Consider the following 20359-nt stretch of genomic DNA (forward strand, 5'->3'; position numbering starts at 1 on the left):
CCATGAAGAGGAAGTTAGCAATGAAATAATGAAAATCATTTAGAGCCAAGTGGTCACAGATCCAGTTGAAGAGATCTACTAAATGCCCAGTTGGAGAATTTAAAAAACGTATTCCTAAACATGTTACTATGAAATTTCAGAGCACCACGCATAAAGAGAACATCTCCAAATCCAGGAAGTGAAAACAAGTCAGCCACAAAAGAACAAGCCAAACTAATTTTCATTAATAACAGTGAGTACTGGGAGGCAGTGAGCTATGTTCTCAAGGGTCTAAGGGAAAATAACTTCCAATCTGTTGTGGTAAGATTATATCTTGAAGTATTAATCTTTATGTTTCCTTTAACCTTTTTACTTACTCACGTGAACCCCTAGTGTCTATTTTTCATCCACTTGGTTCTACTCAGATATGAGTCACCTACTTTGGAAGCAGCAACAAAGACTATAAAATTAAAAGGAAAAAACCTTTAGACAAAGGACCAGATGGAAAGATATATCTGCATGCTTGAAGAGCTAATTTTTCCACTCTGAAGTCTAGATAAAATATGAACCAGGGAAGGGAAGAAAAAGGCAAAAGGACCAGTTCAGAAAGGAATAAAGAAAACTCTAAATTTATGAGAGTAATTGGTGGGATGGGAGAAGCTTTTCATCGCAGACATCAGGTGGTTGCCTGGAAACTGACTTGGTGGTGAGCTGTCCACACTGGTTGCAGTCTTTGGTGAGGAACCTCACCCTTGTGGTCTGATGGCTGGTCATCATCCATTGAGTGTCCAGTTTGATGGGGCACTCATTAGTATAAGTGTATTATCCACTGCTTGATGGGATACACCTAAGACATTTTGGGGGATATTGGCAACATGAATGTATCAAGACAGGGCTGAACAAAACAATTTGAAAATTGCGCTATTCTAGTTACACTTGAATACTATACCCAGCCAGATTATCAAATGCAGTAACAAAACTGAGATATTTTGAGCCATTCATATCTTAGTTTTATACCATTTATAGGAAGTTTGTTGATCTCTCTTAGCAAGATGAGGAAGAGAACCAAGAAACAGGAAGGTATGGGATTCAGGAAATAGTAGATGCAACACCAAAGAGCAATGAAGGAAAGTACTGGTATTCCCAGAATGACAGCTGAAATGCAGGCCTAGAAAACAAGCAATACCTATAGGAGCAGGAGGATGGAGTTCTCTGGAAAAAAGGGAGGTGTTTGGGGAGTGATCTTAATGGAAAAGATGGTGCATGGACTTCACATTTGTGTCCCTGTAAAATTGGTGTGTTGATATCTTACCCCCTAATATGATGTTTTTAGGGGTTTAGCCTTTGGGAGATAATTGGGAATACATAAGGCTATGAGGGTGGAGCCCTCATGAATGGGATTAGTGCTCTGATAAGTGTCCTGAGAGCTTGCTTCCTCTCTGCTGCCCACCAGGTACGGCTACAGCAAGAAGTCTGTATCCTGAAGAGGGCCTTCACCAGAACCCAGTGGTACTGGCACCTTGATCTTGGACTTCCAGCCTCCGGAACTGTGAGAAATATGTTTCTGTTGTTTAAGCCGCCCAGTCTATGATACACTATTATAACATCCTGAACTGACTAAGACAGATGGTATGATGGAATAGATGGTATAATGGAAAGGATTTGTCAAAGCCAGTGCTTCAAGAAAAAAAGAGAGAGAAAGGCATTTAGAAACTTAAAAATAAAACTCCTCAGGAAAAAGATATCTAAATATGTAGCAAACTCAAGTACATAATGGTTTTAAGAAATTTCTAAATTGTAAGAAAAGAGACTCCATTTGACTTTGAGGAAAAGAAATCCTCCTACTGATGCTGAGTTTATATTATTTGGCTCAGTAAAGAAGTGAAAGTATTTCAAGCACATAACTTGAGCCAGCATTTGCACAAGTCTTAAAACCACAAAAGCTGCTTTTTTGGCTTGCAGGAAAGACTTGACTATGGTAGCAGGACAGAATACAAATTGGTAATCTTGATAATGTCAAAGGTGAAAATGACAGAAGGGCCATGGCAGGAGGAGGAACACTAGAGAAAAGGATGGGGCACCATTATCTATTTACAAAGCTTGGAGTCAAGAGATAATGCTGCTAGTTGACAACACAAAAAACACAGGTATGATTCTCTACAGTCACAAAGATAACCAATAAAAGAACTGGAAAAAAAAAAAAGATAGACACCCAACACTGGAAGGGAGTGTCAAATATGAGAACTAAAACAGAAATATTTTTTAAATGTTGACTGTCTTAGTCAGTTCAGGCTGTTAGAATACCACACATTGGCATTGGGAGGTTTAAACAACAGAAATTAGTTCTCACATTTCTGGAGGTTGGGAAATCCAAGATCAAGGTGAGAGTCCTCTTCCTGGTTTATAGAGGGCTGTATCCTCGTGGGAGAGGGGAAAGGGCAAGGAGGGGGAGACGACAGGGAGACAGGCTGGGGCAGGGGGAGAGGGAGAGAAAGTTCTCTCATGTTTCTTATAAAGGCACTAAGCCCATCTTAACAGCTCCACCCTCATGACCTAATTAGCCCCCGAGGGCCCCACCTCCAAATACCATCACACTGAGGATTAGAGCTTCAGTTTATGAATTTTGGAGGGACATAGACATTCATTCCATAGCATCAAATGTGGAAAGTGGACCTGAGGCTGGAGAGAGGTGAGGACACTATTGTTTTTTATTATAAACTCCTCTATGCTGTTTAATTTTGAGCATATACTTCTTTAACTAAAACCTTTTAGATGCATTTCAGGAATCACCTCCTCTGACCTCCCTCCACTACCAGAGTTGGGCATTCATCTATGCCCTGGTTGTACTTATACCAGATGTTTTGACCTCAGTTGTGCCCCCCAAAATGCATATGGAGGCCCTCACCCCCCATATGACTATATTTGGAGCTAGGACCTCTGAGAAGGTGATTAAGATGAAGGCTTAAGGAAGTGGAGTCCTGATCCAACAGAACTGGCGTTTTCATAAAAAAAGAAGAGACACCAGAGCTTTCTGCCAAATGAGGACACAGCGAAAAGGCAGCTGTCCGAAAGTTAGGAAGAGAGCTCTCCCCAGGCCTGGGCTATGCTGGTACCCTGATCTCAACTTCCAGCCTCCAGAGCTGTGAGAAAACAGATTTCTGTTGTTTAAGCCACTCAGTCTATAACATTTTTTATGGCAGCCAGGGGTGACTAATATACAGGTTCTGCTGCCACGATTTGATGCATTATCTCCCCTTCTGAATTCCAGACTCCTGAGAGCAAAGCCCCATATTAATATAACTGTCATAAACTGAGGGCTTACTGTGTGCCAGTCACGAGGCACTCACACACTATCTCATTTAAACCTCACAACTTCATAACATCAGAGCTATTATCCTCATTTTACAGATAAGAAAACTAACGCTTGAAGAAATTATATAGTTCATCTGACTTCATTAGAATCCGTTTGTACCTGGCTCCACACCACCCTACCACCTTCTCTGTCTTTCTCTCTCTGCCTCCCAGCAGTTCCCCACACGTAGCTGGTTGTTTCCTAGATAAACGTATTCCAGTCTCGCCAAGGAAAAAGGACCTGTTTCTCTTTACAGTAATAAATTCCTGAACTTGATGTTCTTGAACACTCCCACCTCCCACAATAATAAAATAAAATACAACGTAAAAGCCCCTCCTCCAAACAGATCTGTCTACAGATCTTGCAGAGCTCAGTGCAAAACGGAACTGCAGAGCCTCTTGTTGGAAAATCATTAAGAATGTGGAGAGCTTCCAGGTTGGTGAACACGTGGAGATTTGGGGAGAGTGGTGTGCCCATAGATCATGGCCACACTACGCTCCTTCCCACATACCTTGCCCTGTCCTTCTCTTCCATCTGGCTGTTCCTCAGTTAAACTCTTTTATGATAAACTGGTAAACATTGCCTGTTCTGGACACCCATCTTGCTTTATTCACAGAACAACCCACCCCAACCACCTCTCTGCAGCAGTATGTTTAGATCTTCCTTGTTCCTTTTTCAGCTTCAGAGTCCTCCACTGTGTGGCTTATTCAGCTAGTCCCTGCTGATAGACATTTGCCCTGTTTCCAATTTTCTGCTATAACAATAGAGTTACAATGAATTTTTTTTAAAAAAAGAAAAGAAATTCAAGATGGCAACAGCACAGCATTAAATGAAGTGCAGGGTCCTTCTACACACAGGGCCTCGTGGGACTGTACAGTCACATGCCCATGAAGCCAGCCAGCCCCACCTGCAACATTTTCCTCCACCTTTCTTTTGAAATCACTCACAAGTCAAAGCTTCTAGCCATCATATATGAAGTTGTTAGTCACACAAGAGCGTAGGTTGGGGTGGAGTAAGAATAAATACGGACAGGAAAGCATCACACATCCATTTCTCCTTGTTTCTCTGTTCCCTGGAGATGGTTCATTTGCCTATCAAGATCCAGCACTTGACATTCATTTAAAAAGAAGCATGCATCCCAATGTTCATAGCAGCAGCATTTATAAGAGCCAAGATACGGAAGTAACCTAAGTGTCCATCAACAGATGACTGGGTAAAGAAGATTTGGTGTATATATACAATAGAATGCTACTCAGCCATAAAAAAGAATGAAATTTTGCCGTTTGCAACAACATGGATAGAACTAGAGAGTATTACACTTAAAGAAATAAGTCAGAGAAAGACAAATAGTGCATGTTTTCACTTACATGTGGAGTCTATGGAATAAAACAAATGAATATAACAAAACAGAAACAGACTCACAAATATAAACTAGTCGTTACCAGTGGGGAGAGAGGTGGTGGGGACAACATAGGGGATGGGGATTAAGAGGTACAAACTACTAAGTATAAGATAAATAAGCTCCAGGGGTATATTGTGTAGCACAGGAAATATAGCAAATATTTTATAGTAACTATAGGTGGAGTATGATCTATAAAAATTTTGATTCACTATGTCATACACCTGAAACTAATATAATACTGTAAATCAACTATACGTCAATATAGATAGATAGATAAATAAATTGTAAATAAGATACAATATAATGTACAGCACAGGGAATGTAGCCAATATGTTTAAATAACTTTATATGAAGTATAATCTATAAAAATAGTGTATCAACATGTTGTACATCTGAAACTAATACTGTAAATCAACAATACTTCAATTAAAGAAGAAAAAAACCAGCACTTGAGAAAAAGAATCCTCAACAGACATGCAGAGCTGCCTTTGTCAACAACAAAAAGTATTAGTGCAATGTGATAAATTAGCAAAGGAAGCTGAATGCCTATAATCCAAATTTTACTCCAGAAAGGGGAAATACATAAAACTCCACATAAATATATTACAAAATTGGAAGATATATTAATTACAGGAGATTAAAACATTTGGCCCATTGCCTCACAATCTAATTAATCTGAGTACATTCAGGAGTTAGCATCAAAGTTGCCAACCCTAGCAAAATTATTCCATGTGAAGTGCTCCATTCTTAGTGAATGACTGGGGAGTTTAAAACCAGAAATTGCAAATCCAAGGCCTCTAGGAACCAGGTAGGTACTTGACTAGGCGAGATCGGGCAGCTGAGGACTCGGGAAACTGGAGCGCACATCCTGGTCTCTACTGTAGCTGTTCCTCTGGTCCAGATGATTCTTACCACACAGCAACATGGACTGCTGTGGTCAGAGCTTCTGAATTCTCAAGCAAACCCAGAAATGAATATATCCCAAATTGTAAGTGTTAGCAACTAATTTTAATAATTTAAAGAAAAATATGGTCAAGTAAGAATTGTCCGGGGGGGCTGGAAATGATTTTGAGCCCCCATGACAAAAGATTCATTTTATTATACACAGTTGTAAGAAAACTAATTTCGGACTAGAGTTCCATATAAAAATCCATCACTCACAAGAATGCTTGGGTGGCTAGGGTGTTTGAATTAGGAAGAGCAAAGAGCCTAAGGTAGTGGTTTGCAAATCCCCCACTCCAGAGGACATTTGGCAATGTCGGGAGACATTTTTGGTCCTCACAATGGGTGAGGATGCTACTGGATCTGTCTAGTGAGTAGAGGCCAGGGATGCTGCTAAATATCCTATAATATAGAGAACAACTCCCACAACGAATATTCATCCAACTAAAATGGCAGTAGTGCTGAGGTTGAGAAATCAGCTGTAAGGCAGTAGTTTGGCCTCAGAATGTGGTTCTCAGGTCAAAGTTTAAAATGCAGATCCTCGGCCCCCAACCTCGGCTACTCAGTCGTATGCTCTGTGAGTAACAACCAGATATGTGCACTTTCGAAATCTTCCCAGGTGATGTTAATGCATGCTAAAATTTAAGAGCCTTTGAGAGGAAATAACAGAATCTAGAGAATTACCACTGTAGGATTAGCAAGGATGCATGTTTAATGATAACAGAGAAAACTTTTACCTTTAAGCTGCAAAACACTGCACAGCAAAGCAATAGTATCAGAATAATCCACCCACAATCACAGCTTGTTCCAGAAAGATAGGGGGAGTTCCGAAGAAGAAAAACTGTCATCACATCTTTACCCTCCAAGTACAGGAGATAATTTCCTAGACTGCTGAAGGTATTTTTACCTTCATGAAAAAACAAAACAACTATAAAAATCACAATCTTAAAGACAATCTATATTCCTCAAGCATTGCAAAGTCAAGCATTTGAAATTAGGATACATGAAATTAAAAAGAATATATTATAGATATCCTTAATACCACCTTTAATACATGTCATAGCAATGGGAAACTAGTTTAAGCCTTATAAAGCAACCTATGTTGTAAGTGCATCATTTCCATTAACACTAAAAATACCCATTTTTTAAAAAATATTTATTTATTTATTTTACATTGCCTTTTGCAGGGGTAATTAGGTTTTGTTTTGGTTTATTTACTTTTTTTTTATGGAGGTACTGGGGATTGAACCCAGGACCTCATGCCTGCTAAGCATGAGCTCTACTAGTGAGCTGTACCCTCCCTCAAAATATACATTTTAAAAGAAACACTGCTTAGAGTCCTCCGTCTCTTGTAGGGTATATAAGAAACTTCCCCACTCCCCAAAGGTCAATAGATACTCTTCCCCTCTTCTCTGTCCCTGCTAGAATGAGCTGCTGTTACTCACAGAAGTGCGTCCCACCCCTGGAAGTTCAGGTATGTGTAGTGGTCATCATCCCAAGCGGACATAAATGGAAAATTCAGCCGAGAAGCATAAGCACAGATAAGGGGAGATTTGTCCCAGGGCTGGCGCAATAAGAATTTCAAGGCTGTAAACCCAGACAGAGGGCCTAAGAGAAGTAGCTTCCTGGGTAGTAAAAAGTATTGCCTTGTATGCTGGTGTAAGTTTTTTCTAACGTGCAGAATAAAAGGCATCTTTGCAGGCTGGCAAGACCCTGAACTCTAGAACGTCACCTATAAGATGAAGGGAGGCAGTGGAGAGCCTTTCTACACTCTGGCAAACTTGCCTTGTTTATAACCTCTGTGCTGCCCTGTTTCACTGCTTCTGGAGGAAACCAGAGTAAAATGAGCCATACCTACACCAAGTTGTCATTATCAACAGATGATCTTCTGTGGTCTGGCCTATCTCAGAGCCAGGAAGGAGGCTGAGAGGCACGGCTTGCCCTGGGGTGGAGGTGGAAGGGGCTCACTCCCAGAAGCAGCCCTTCTACTGCCTGTCCGCAGAGGAAGTAGAGCCATCAAAATCCTTAGGCCATTACATAAGTTAAAAACACTCTGAGTTTAAACTTAAAAAAAAAAATCCTTAGAAAAGACAACCCTCAGGGACCTCTCTTCCCTTCCCAGCATCACCCTGATGTCCTTGATAATCACACACAGCCACCCAGCTCCTTATTGGTCCCTGGGACTCTCATTCCTTCTCAGTGCCTGTCCCTCATACCATTTAAGGCTCTCCGCCTCCCTCCCCACAAGGTAGATACTCAGGGCTTATCCTGCCCAGTTCTTTCAAGTTGAGGAGATGGATGTGATAAAACTCACTAATGCCTAAAGAAAGTAGTGTGTTACCACTGCAGGGGTTCAGAATATATCACCCTGAAATATGCCACTTTGGCATACTGATTATTTGGAATGAAAGATACTTGAGAGATGGCTTGTGCATGAACACTGTGACCTCCCTATGTTCCCCTGAAGGAGGAACCAGATCTCCCACGTGAAAGGTACCTGGTACCAAGAGGGTAGAAGCATCCTGGTCCATCACCAGGGGCAGGGCATTTAGGGCCAAAGGGCTATGTAAACAAAGCTTATTACTTAATCATTTTACCACCCCTTTGTCCTGTCAATTCTTTACAGATGTATTGTTTCCTTGTCTAAAAGGTATAAAATCTTCCTGTTTTGGTCACTTCGAATCATGTCTTTGTCGGGCTCCAGCACAAATGTGCAGCCAAGAACCTAGCCGGGTAGAGGGAAAATTATTTTTCCTCCCCTACACCTCCTTCCAAAAAGAGTATTTATATGCTAGAAGCTGTTAAGAAAGGTAATCCTTAATCCAACATAACTAATCTGTAAAGGTACATTTTCAAGGACCAAGTAAATCCCCCAGTGAAGGGTCTTAAATCCCTCAAATCCTCTTGAGTTTTCAGAATGTGAGAGGAAAGGGGAGGCTTAAAGAAAGACCTTGTAAAGACGGGTCAGCTGGCAAGCTCTCCATCTTTCACATCATTGAGAAGTGGAGATGCCTTTTCCCAAAATTATGTTTGAAAACAGAAAAGTTGGATAGCGTTCTATGTGGAGCCTATGGTACAAATTCCTTTATTCTCAAAAACGATGACATATTCCCAACAAGAGTGCAATTCAGACTGAAAGAGCATACAGTCATCTTCCATTTACCTCTGCAGGGAATGAGGGGAAATAAGAAAGGTTGTCTCTCCCTAGGCTCCTTTCTGACTCAGGTGGCCCATCGATGAAGCTGGACTTCTCCCATGCAGACACCGCAGATACCCGTGGTCTCAGGAGCTGGTTGTCCTGCTACTGAGAACAACGATGGCTTTAATGCAGACTATTGCATAAGGAAGAGTTTTCTCCTGTTAGTATGATAAACATTAAGTTACAGCTCTCAGCATGTGGCAAAGTATTTTCAAAACTGCTAAGAGAAGAGACATCCAAGGATAAGAGCTGCAGCTCAGAGTGAAACCGTGGCGGAGAATTGAGCCCCTGTCCTGCTCTGAGTGTCATCTCCTGCCCATTGGGTTGTGGGTCCCAGCCGAGGCAAGGATGAACAGCCTTGAATAGTTTACAACTGGAGATTACTTAAGTATCAAGCATTCCCTCAGCAGAGGAAAAGAACCTGGGGTGGCTGGGCTAGTGGGGCAAAGACAAATTTTAATCTTGAGCCACAAGACTAACAAGCTTAGCCATGAAGCATAGAATGAGTGCTATGCTTGCCATTAAGGAAAAAAGGTATAGTGAAAAGAAGTATAAAATGAGGGGGGAAAAAAGGAACTCTTTTAGGAGGAAAGAGAGACGTAGCATTTCGGACCCAGTTCTATCACTGACTTGTCATTATTTATTGGAATGTAAGCTAAATGTGGGCAGGGACTTTTTTGTGTATTTTATTCACTGCTATATACTCAGCACCTAAGAAAAATGAGTGGAATATATAGGCACTGAAAAAATATTTACCAAACGAATTAATAAATTATTATCATTTTGAAGGCATCAAACAGCCCTTAGGGACTATTCACTGATTCTTTCCCTCTGTGCCCCACAGCACGGCTGCCCTTGTCAGAAGAGCAGGAGTGCATGAGTGGCGTGTGTGGAAACCAGCTGATGACGGGATGGTGACGATGCCCTGGAGGAACGCTGCCAGGCCTGAAGGTACAGACCGGGAACTTGGCTGGCAGGTCGACAGGTCAGAAGGGGAGGGTAGCCGGAGCTAACTGTGAACGCAGATATGCAGACGCTGGAAGAGGAAGGGCGGGCTGCAAGGGCAACAGCAGCATTAGCAGCTGACCAGAGGGAGTTCGTTTAAGCAGAGCAGGAAAACTGTGGAAGCAGTCAGTTTTCTGCTGGGTTTGGCCAAGGGGCTAGTGAGAATGAGCTGTCGGCTACAAACGGAGCCACTGAAGGAGAGGAAGAGCAGAGGGGAACTGAAGAATTAGGGCAGCCAGTCAAAAAGGAAAGCAGCCGGACACTGGACTAGCCACTTTTGCCTTCCATAGAAAAGGAGGGGAGGCAAGAGGGGCAGAGAGCCCAGAGAGCAGAGAGGTTCTTAACAGACATCCTGGAGTTTCCATGATGTGTTGACATGGTGTCCTTTTACTGTCTTCACCGAAGATTCTTAGTCTGGGTTCTCTGAAAATAGAGCCTTTGGAACTGGTAAGATTTTTCCACCCAACCCCCATAAAAAGCATTTGTCTTTAATTTTTGTTGGTTTTAAGGACATGAATGGTAAAATATATACACTGTGGGGTCTGAATTCCCACATCATAGAGTGTGAATGTGACGGTCCAGCTGCGAAGTTCCAGAATATACTATTTGGTGTGGGGGATGCTGTCTTTGGTGCCTCACGTGGAGGGGTGGTGGCTTCCACCAACGTCACACAATAATGGCAACCAACTTCCATGATCCCAGAGCCACCTATGCCGTGGTATCAGATGTGTTTCAGGTACTGGCCTTGCCTTGAGGTGGACTCAACTGTATATAAACTGGATCTGACTTCCACATTGTGGTCTCCCACTGCCGTATATGGTGCTTCTAAGAAAGCCTTTTTAATTATTTGGGCCCCCTTTTTTGTCACTGAATTCTAGTGACAATCGATGAACATTCCTCATATCAATTTTGCCAAATATCACATCTTGTCTTTGGTGCACTTTGTCTTTGACAGTGGTAGTTTTCATCTGGTCTCCGAGGTTCTCCAGGCAGTTGTGGAAGAGAAACAATTTTATTCTTCTTCTCCCATCTTCAATAAATTTTAAGAGAAGCACTTATGTGAATATGTGATTGAAATAAAATGTTGTTACAGAGTCTAAGCTCATACTGCTCGCCACAGGACAGGCCAGTACATCTAGGGATGAGTTGTTGGGGCAAGGAATAGGACTTCATTGGGAAAACCAGCAGGCCGGGAGAATGGTGGACTTGTGTCCCAAAGAGCCATCTTGCCTGGGTTTGGATGCTAGTTTCTTTTATAGAACAAAGAGAAGGAGGTAAGGAGGTAAAGTAGAAAAGGCAGAAGTTGTTGCAATATTTCTTGCCTCAGCCTGACTCCAGAGGGATGTGTTAATTTCTTCTTTCCTGCAGCCATTCACAGGTCAAGATGTCTCCTGTGAGCTAAACAAAGGTATTTTAGCTTCATACTCAGGCATGGGAGGCAAGGTTCCAGGAGATGGGCCATTATGTATACTTAAGTTACAGGCAACATGCCTTTAGTGATTAACTTGTAGCAAAAGCAATAGAATACAAAGGTTAAAGTAAAAGAAACAGATCCAATATGGAGTCAGATTTGTTCTTCCCCATTACATTGTGAGGTGAAAGATGCCCTAAGGCCAGCTTCCCCCTCAGATTCTGCGTCCGTAATTCACCCAGATGTTCCAGTTTTGCTGCCACCATATTTCCTAGAACATGTAAGTTGTTTATTTGGGAATGTGACTCTGAGAGCAATAGGGCAGAATAGAGGAGGGGAACAGGGAAAGAGAGAGAAACGAAAGAAGGATATGAAACTGAGCCAGCCATTGCTAAGGACAACTGTGCTCCATCTTGCCCAGACCCTCTGAAGAGCTGATGGAAAGCACCTCTGAACCTCCGCACTATCTACAGAGGGGAGGACATGGGGAACGGTTGTTAACTCCCCCATGCTTCTGGGCTGTGCATGGGTGAGTTCTCACAGGTGTCTCTTGCCTCAGCATCAGCAGAACCCGAGGGCCAGGAGTGAGCGGTTCACTGCACAGGCTCAAATGCATCTGCACGAAGCCCATCAGAGCCCACAGGAAACTGGTCATCACAGCAATGGCCAGATAGGAGGTGGGGCTGGGAGGTTTGGACATGGGGCTCCTCTCTGGTCTGCTGGTGCCCCGCCTTTAAAAAGTCCAGTTCACCACAGAGTCCTGATCAAAGCGTTGGCTAGTTGCAATCTTTGCAAGGACTTACTATAAAAGGACCAGTGGAACAAGCTGCAGCTAGTTCCCAGGCCATTATTCATATTTAAGACTTCCCTCCTTTTCCATATAGTGAGATCCGTGGTTCTCAAATTTTGCGTGTTAGAAACATCTGAGCAGCTTTAAAAAATCCTGAGCCTAGGCTATAACTCAGACAATAAATCAGTATAATTATCGAAGTAGAAAATTAACATGGATGATAGCATTACCTACTTTGAAGACATTGCTCAAATTTCACCACTTGTCCTCTGTTGTCCTTTTTTTTCTTTTTTTTTGTCCACGATCCAATCCAGGGTCAAATGCATTTAGTTGTCCTGTCTCCTTAGTCTCCTCCAATCTGCAAGAATTCCTCTGTCTTTCCTTATCATGACCTTGACACTTTTGAAGAGGACTGGGCAGTTATTTTACAGAATGTGCCTCAATTTGGATTTGTCTGATGATTTCTCATGATTTGACTGAGGTTGTGCATTTTTGGTAAGAACATCTTAGAAGGAATACTGTACACTTCTCAGTGCATCGTATCATGGTTATATGATGTTGATGTGTCTTATTAGTGGTGGTGTTCATTTTGATCACTTGGTTAAGGTGGTATCTTTTAGGTGTCTCTAGTGTAAAGTTATAATTTTCCCCTTCATAACCAATATACATCTTGTGGGGAGATTTTCTGAGACCATTACAGATACTCTGCTTCTCTTTATACTTTGCTCGCTTATTTTGTTTTTGCTCACTAATTTTAGCATCCATCAATGGTTCTTACCTACAACACTTACTGCTATGTATTTGCCTAATGTTGACTTTCTATATTCTTTCTTCCTTCTACTTTTATCATTCATTCCTTCTGCATTTATCAGTTGGACTAGTAATCTAAGAAAAAAGCTGTTTGACTTGCCTTTGATTAACTCTAAGAGTTTAACAGCCCTAGATAAAGGGGTCAGTGTGAGGCTTTACTGGAGGAATAAGAGAAACAGAACTACTGGTGTGAGGAGGGTGAAATTAGATCTTAGGTATTGAATTTAGAAATCAGATATTGCTGGTGGTTTTCATTTAGGGAACGATCATTTCACTGGATATAGTGAGCAGCCAGAGTTGAGGAATGTGTAGTTGGGAAGTGTTTCAGGTATGAAACGTAACACAGCACTGTCTTCTGTAGTAAAAAAGAGAAAAAAAGTTGGCAGAGTGGGTGAAAGAGGGTTAGTATGCGATACTTGTGTCAAAAAGGAACACATTTATGCAAATATCCCAAGATTAAGAGCAGAAGAGAAGGGCATAAAAGTACCAGCTGCAAAGAGGCAGAACAGAAGCAAAAGAGGAAAACCTGAGCTTGATGCATCTGCTCACAGGAGGACAGAGAAGTTGTCTGAGGTGAGGGGCAGAGGCAGTGAGGAGAGGCTTAAGGAGAAATGAGGAAATAAGGATATTAGGTCACAGCTGGTGAACCCAGCTAAGGAAACCAGGAAAATTAGCTGGTGGTGGAAAACTCCCGAACCAAGAGAAGAAGGGAGGTAGGTCCTACAGGGTAGGAGTCTGGCAGTCCCGGTTCAGACCAAGGGCTGAGTCACTCAGGGGCCTGGGAAGGAAAGAGGGAAAGGGAGGAGAGGGAAGGGAGAAGGACAAATACAATGTAAAGGGCATCTTAGCCATGAGTCTTTTAGTTATAATGACAACAACTCAGCTCAGACCACCTTAAGCAAAAAGAGACTCTTTGGGCTTCCAGACCTGGGAAGGTCAGGATAAAAGTTGACAAAGGGTGGCCAGCCCCCCAAACTCAAAGTTATAGGCCTTTATCTCTCCCTTCCCCCGCCACCCCCCGCTGTCTCTCAGTTCTTGTTTCTCTCGGGTGTTGGCCTTGCTCCCCATTTCAAATGGGCTTCCTACGTACAGACAGGGAATACAGCTGCCTGTATCCCAAAGCTTTCATTGTCTCAGCTCAGCAGCCCTGGCAGAAAGATGGGCTGATGTATCCTGGCATCTGGCTCTCACTGCCAAAGAAGAGCTCTGCCGGCCCTCCCTGGGTCCCAGGCCCACACTTTGAACTAGTCCCTGCTGCGAGAGGGATGAAGTGCTCCATGGTTGTCTAGGCCTGGGTTAAATGTACCCCTCACACAGGGCTTTGGAATCTTAGTGGGACCGGGCTTAGCAGCACCACTTAGAATGGCAGTTATCCCAGAAGGAAGAGATGCATTCTTATCAGAACAAGGGAGGGCAGGCTTGCTCAGAACAGGAAGAGACATTTCCCGTCGAAGACTCCCACGGAGAACTTCTGGAAATAATAATAGTCAGTTTTATTACAGTAATAGCTAATAGTCATGGAGTGTTTACTATGTGACAGGCACTGGCCTAAGTCCTTTATGTGTATTAAATCCTTTAAAGCTCACAGCGTGCTTAGATACTATTATTATCACCATTGTACAGAGGAGGAAACAGACACAAGCAGTTAAGTCACTTGTCAGAGGGGCTGCAGAAAGCAAGGGGTAGAGCAGGGATTCCATGCAGGCAGTCTGAATGGGGAGCCTGTGCTCATACCACTGACCTAGGATCTGAGCGGGGTAGACATTTGAGAAATAAAGTCAAATAAGAAAATAGAGTTTGAGTGAAGCCACAAAGGGGGGTTGCTTAAATCCCCACAAAGAAGGTATAAGCCTATGGCAGCCTATGATATTACAGCACTTATAGACACTTAGAACTTAGAGGGCTATAAAAACACTGCTTGGAGTTGTCTGAGGAAGAGAAAGAAGAATGTGCAAGACCAGTCCGTTGTAACCACAGGGATCTCAGATGAGGTTATTGATATTTTTTCGAATTTGTTTCTATTACAGTAAAGTACAGATAACACAATATTTACTGTTTTAACCATTTTTAAGTGTACAGTTCAGTGGTATTAAGTACATTAACACTGCTACACAACCATCACCACCATCCGTCTCCAGATTGCTTTTCATCTTACAAAACTGAAAGTCTATACTCATTAAACACTGACTCCCCATTCCCCACCTCTCCCCAGGCCCTGGCCACCACCATTCCATTCTGCTTTCTGCCTCTGAGAATGTGACTACTCTAGTATCTTTTAAGTGGAATCACACAGTATGTGTCCTTTTATGACTATAATGCCCTCAAGATTCATTAATGTTGTCCCATATGTCAGAAGTTCCCTCTTTTTTAAGACTAAGTAATATTCCATTGCATGTATATGCCACATTTTTGCTTATCCAGTCATCCAGGGCTGTTGATTTGTTGTTGTTATTCACTGGTGGAATAGGGAAGAATTTAGAACATGTTACTGTACTAGGAAAAGCAATAAATAGGCCTTTAGCCATCTTTTTCTGAAAAATATACTCCTTTGACTTGCCTTACCTTAAAGTAATTGCAGTAGACCAAGAATAGAAGAAACCCCCCCACATTCATTGCAGCATTATTTATAGTAGCCAACATGTGGACACAACCTAAGGGTCCATCAACTTACAAGTGGATGAAGAAGATGTGGTATATATACACAGTGGAAGATTATTCAGCCATAAAAAAAAGAACAGAATTTTGCCATTTTTGACAATATGGATGGACCTTGGGGCCAATATACTAAGTGAAAGAAGTCAGACAGAGAAAGATAAATACTGTATGATGTCATGTATATGTTGAAACTAAAATTAAAAAAAAAAAAAACACCTCATAGATACAGAGAACAAATTGCCAGAGGTGGGGATTGGGGGTGGGCAAAATGGGTGAAGGGAGACAAAAGGTATAAATTTCCAGCTGTAAAATAAGTAAGTTATGGGGATGTAATGTACAGCATAGTGACTATAGTTAATAATATGCTATTGCCTATTTGAAACTTGCTAGGAGAGTAAATCTTAAAAATTCTTATCACACACACACACACAAAAACATTCATATGTGTGGTGATGGATGTGAACAAGACTTATTGTGGTGATCATTTCCAAATATATACAAATACAGAATCATGTTGTACACTTGAAATTAATAAATGTTGTATATCGATTATACCTCAATTCTTTAAAATGTGAAAGTACATGTAGAGCACTAAGTCAATAAACAAATAATGGTTACTATTAATTATTATTAGAAATGTTAGTATCAGTCCCAGGAACCTATATTTTTATTAGAGATTTCAATAAATTTATATAATGTGAGGGAAAAAAAGGAGTAGAAGGAAACAAAAACACTAACTCTAAACCAAATCTCCCTGTGACACACATGGGTTGCTTGGGTGACATGTAAATCTTTATAATAAACCTGAAAGCATGAGAAAAGAGAATGCCTATAAAAAGCTTCTGAGGCATTTACGGTGGTGGAGATGAGCCAAGCATCACTGCTCTCCTAGGAAATCAGTTGCTTGAAGACTGCGTCAGAAAGTGCGGTTCAGAAGAGCCAGCCCCGGAGCCTGTCAGCCGGGCAGCAGTGGCCCTGGGAGGCTCTGACCCAGCTGTCATTCTCCAGACACTGCCCTCTGCCCTTGCCACCAGTGGCTTAGAGCCCCGTTACTCTTTGCCTGGAGGAGCATGTTGCAAGATAACTCAGACATACACATGCCCTCTAACTCTCCATGTTATTTCCACAGCTTTGAACTTGCACCCAGTTTGCCCTTATATTTATCATCTGTGAATTTCTCTTGGTCTTTTCTCTATGTCCTTTAGCCCCAAGGCCTCTCTGACCTCCTTAGAGGCCACTGCATTTTCTACAAAGACCCAGAGGAGCGCCTGGATTGGCTACATTCTGCCAAGCATACAACACTGGCTGTAGCAATCGGCCCCGAGAAAGACCTTTAAACCTTCATTCAGTCCTGTCTTTTAACCTTTGTCATTTCCGAATATAGGCATTAAGGCAGAGACTGAGCATGAACTTTCCCTTTTCTTCAACCTATTTCATTACAAATGAAGAACTGTTCCATTTTAAGACATCTGGAGACATTTCTCACATTCTAAAGTACCTGTGTTCAGTAACCCTCACAGAAAATGCTATTATATTCTCACCTAATCCTACATGCTAAAGTTTCAGCTTGCTGTTTGTTGTTGAAGTAGAGATTTCTTCAATATTGGTTGTCCTCCAATGTCTTTTCTCCCCTTCTGCTATAGCGACAGAACCCTTGATTGGTAGATGTTTACATGGTTGCTTAGTATAAAGATTGTATCATTCAGCCTTCTATACAGTTTAGTGTGACTATGTTATTAAGAGTTGGTCAATTGCATGTGTTGGGAAATATGTTCAACTCTGGAATGTATCTTAATGGAAGAACATGCCTATCATTCCTCCATTTTCTATTGTGCTGCTTACAATGTGGGTGTGGATGTGATGGTGTATCACATTGGACCATGTGGGTAAGGGCAATGTCCCAAGTATCATAGAACTATAAGATGGAAGAAGTTGGATCCCTGAATGACCTCATGGAGCAAAACTTCCATGCCATCCCTGGAACCATCTACTTCTGACTGTAACATGACAGGAGATACATTTCTACCCTGTTAAGTCATAGTTACTTTGGGTCTCAGATACACACAGCAGAAACTATATAATAATAAATACACTTGTAGATGCACTTGATAGGGACAATCCTCAGTATGCCAGATGTAGTGAAGATTTGTAGGGAATTTGTAGGCACCCTTTCCAATGTTTGGGGGAGTTCCGTGTTATATAGGTCTCACTGGAAGATCCTGAACCTTGATTTCACCATCCCCGAAAGTTTGGGCTCAGTGGTGTAATCCAGTCTCAGCCAATCAGATGCTTCTGCCAAGACTTTAAATATGGAATGAGTGAAGCAAAGCAGCTAAAATGGTCAAGAATTCACCAGTGTCCTAGGGAGCCCACAGGGTCACCCAGCATATGGTGCAGACAGCAGACATGTCCCTATCGTATGTCCTTTGGCATGATTTGGGTTCTGATTCTCACCTGGATTTTGAGCTTGGCCTTCCTGGAGATGCTGTGACTTACTCCAAGAGCCTTTTGAGAAACTGCTTTTTTGTTTAAATCAGTCAGAATGTCTCTTGCTTGCAACTGAGAATGCTAACCCACATACCCAGGTAAGAGCTATCGCTATAATTAACTATATTTTTCTTCTACAGCTGTTTCACTTTAATAACATTCATGCAAACCCCTGAAAGCTACTGGATATTTTTCAGCTTTGACTATCATATTCATGTGGCTTTTCACCTTCATACTAAAGACTAAAACTAGAAGGAACCCTGGGGACTATCTTGTCCACTTCCTTCACTGAGGGACACTGAGACTCAAAGAGGTTCTTTCTCGTTTCAGTGGATGAACCTCATTTCTATGCCTGGTTTCTGATAACTTCTCCAACTTAAATCAAAACCATTCCAAATTAAGGGCCTATCTCTTCTTATGCTGAAATTTTATTTTAGAAATATAATGAGCTACTTCTCTATTGCATTACACAAACCACCAAAGGAAATAAAAATACTACCGGGCCCAGAACCAATCCTAAGAAAACATCACCAATGGTCAAGAAGCATGAGAGGGGGACAGTTTATAAGATTCCCTCAGGGCAGCCCTATTTATATGTACTAAAAACAAGCATGGCTTTTTGAATTTGCCTCAAAATATCTCCAATTCCTTGGCAAATATGCTAATCGCTCTATAATATTTTAAAGTAGACACAGAGTTTTCCAAGCTTTCGTGAGCTGCTCCTGGGCACCTCTTCTCTATAATGCAGTTTTGGTTCGCTGGTGACTTCTCGCTTCCTTAAACTTCCGTATCATTGAGGTTAAGCTGTTATGGCTAAGTTTATATTCATATGCGTATCTCTTCTATATTAGTTAGGGTTCAGTTCAACTGTAAGAAACAGAAAAACTCTAAATTGCAGTGCCTTAGACCAAGATAAAGATTTGTTTCTCCCTCAGTTAATGGAGTCCAGAGGCAGCAGCCCAAGGCCAATATGGTGGCTCCATGATCATCAAAACCCAGGCTTTACTAGTCTGCCACTTTAGCATGTTCCCTCATGTTCCAGAATGGCTATTGAGTGCCAGTGATCACATCTGCGTGACATCCAGAAAAGACAAACAACTCTCTCTTCATGGACACTGTCTGAAAGTCAGGCAGTAATCCTTCTTACACATCATTGGACAAAACATGGTCAAATCTAACTGTAAAGTAGACTGTGAAATATGGCCCTTTAGTGGTGTGCTTTGCTATTCCAAATAAGTTTGGGAAGAGGAAGAGAATGAATGTTGGGTAGACGACCAACAGCTCTTCTGCAATGCACTACTGTTTTACTTTTCTAATAGAGTCTCTTTGTTGCTCTCCAAGTAGTGGATTCAAGTCAAGCAGAATAAAGAATATATAGTAATTAAGAACACTGTCATTGGAATCATACTAACCTAGTGTCAAACTCACTAGGTTTGTGACTTTGGACAAAATACTTCACTTCTTTGAGGTTCTGTCTCCTCATCAGTAAAATAGAGGCAGTAATGCCTACTTCATAAGTATTACTGCACAGATTAAATGAGATTTTATATATATGGCAGATTAAAGGTGGCCACAATTGCTTTGGTATCCCTCCCATTGAGAGGTAAGGCCCCCCCTTGAATCCAGGTGAGCTGTATGATTATTTAAACCAGTAGACTATGGCAGACGTGACTTTGTGGCCCATTTAATATCTCCTGATGCTGGAGCTGACATAGCCACAGTTGGTTGAGTGACCTTCAGAGGATTAGTACAATATTAGCTTGAATTATTTTTCCTCTGTCATAATTTTACAGACTAGGTTAAGTTAGAAAAGCACCCATACTTATATACTCAGCTTCCACTTCTATCTCTTGGAGCACTTGTTCTTGGAAGCCAGCTGCCATCTAAGAAGTATGAGCACCCTAAGACCACCGTGCTGTGAGAAGCCTAAGCCACGTGGAGATGGGGGCACTGAGGTGCCAAACCTGTGAATAAAGATAGCATCTTGGAAGGTGCCCGCTGGAAACCCCAGCTGCCCTAGAGGCTGCCATACAGATCCTAGACAGATTGCCCAGCAAAATAAAAAGGTTGTTTTAAGTCACCGAGTTTTGAATGTAGTTTGCTACACAGCAACAGATAACCAGAACAATGTACGTGAGCACATGGTAAGTGCTCAGCTGTGGCGCTGAGCCTGATTCAGGCTTAGCAAAGAGCACTCCGGGACTCTTTGGAAGTCCTCCTGCATGATGATGCCCCAGGTGAAAATATCACACCTTGATAAGGAAGCACACACTGTGCTGTATCACAGCTTTGTATTTTTATTATTTTGATATCAGTATTTCAATTTA

The 20359-nt window shown here is 41.8% G+C and overlaps 1 long non-coding RNA gene and 1 pseudogene across 4 annotated transcripts in view; one reads left to right on the forward strand and one right to left on the reverse strand.

Annotated features, from left to right (window-relative positions):
- LOC140697452 (uncharacterized) overlaps positions 1–20359 on the forward strand; it is a 55515-nt gene that overhangs the window by 9611 nt on the left and 25545 nt on the right. For 3 of the 4 annotated variants that reach the window (XR_012074577.1, XR_012074580.1, XR_012074578.1), the window contains exon 3: positions 9719–9825. This is a non-coding gene — a long non-coding RNA (uncharacterized lncRNA). Of the gene's footprint in view, positions 1–1432; positions 1529–9718; positions 9826–20359 lie in introns of all 4 variants that reach the window. The other variant, XR_012074579.1, reaches the window with a different exon arrangement.
- LOC102535289 (large ribosomal subunit protein uL22m pseudogene) lies at positions 10368–11052 on the reverse strand (annotated as a pseudogene).

Source organism: Vicugna pacos, chromosome 7, assembly GCF_048564905.1.
Source record: "Vicugna pacos chromosome 7, VicPac4, whole genome shotgun sequence".
Lineage (NCBI taxonomy): Eukaryota > Metazoa > Chordata > Mammalia > Artiodactyla > Camelidae > Vicugna > Vicugna pacos.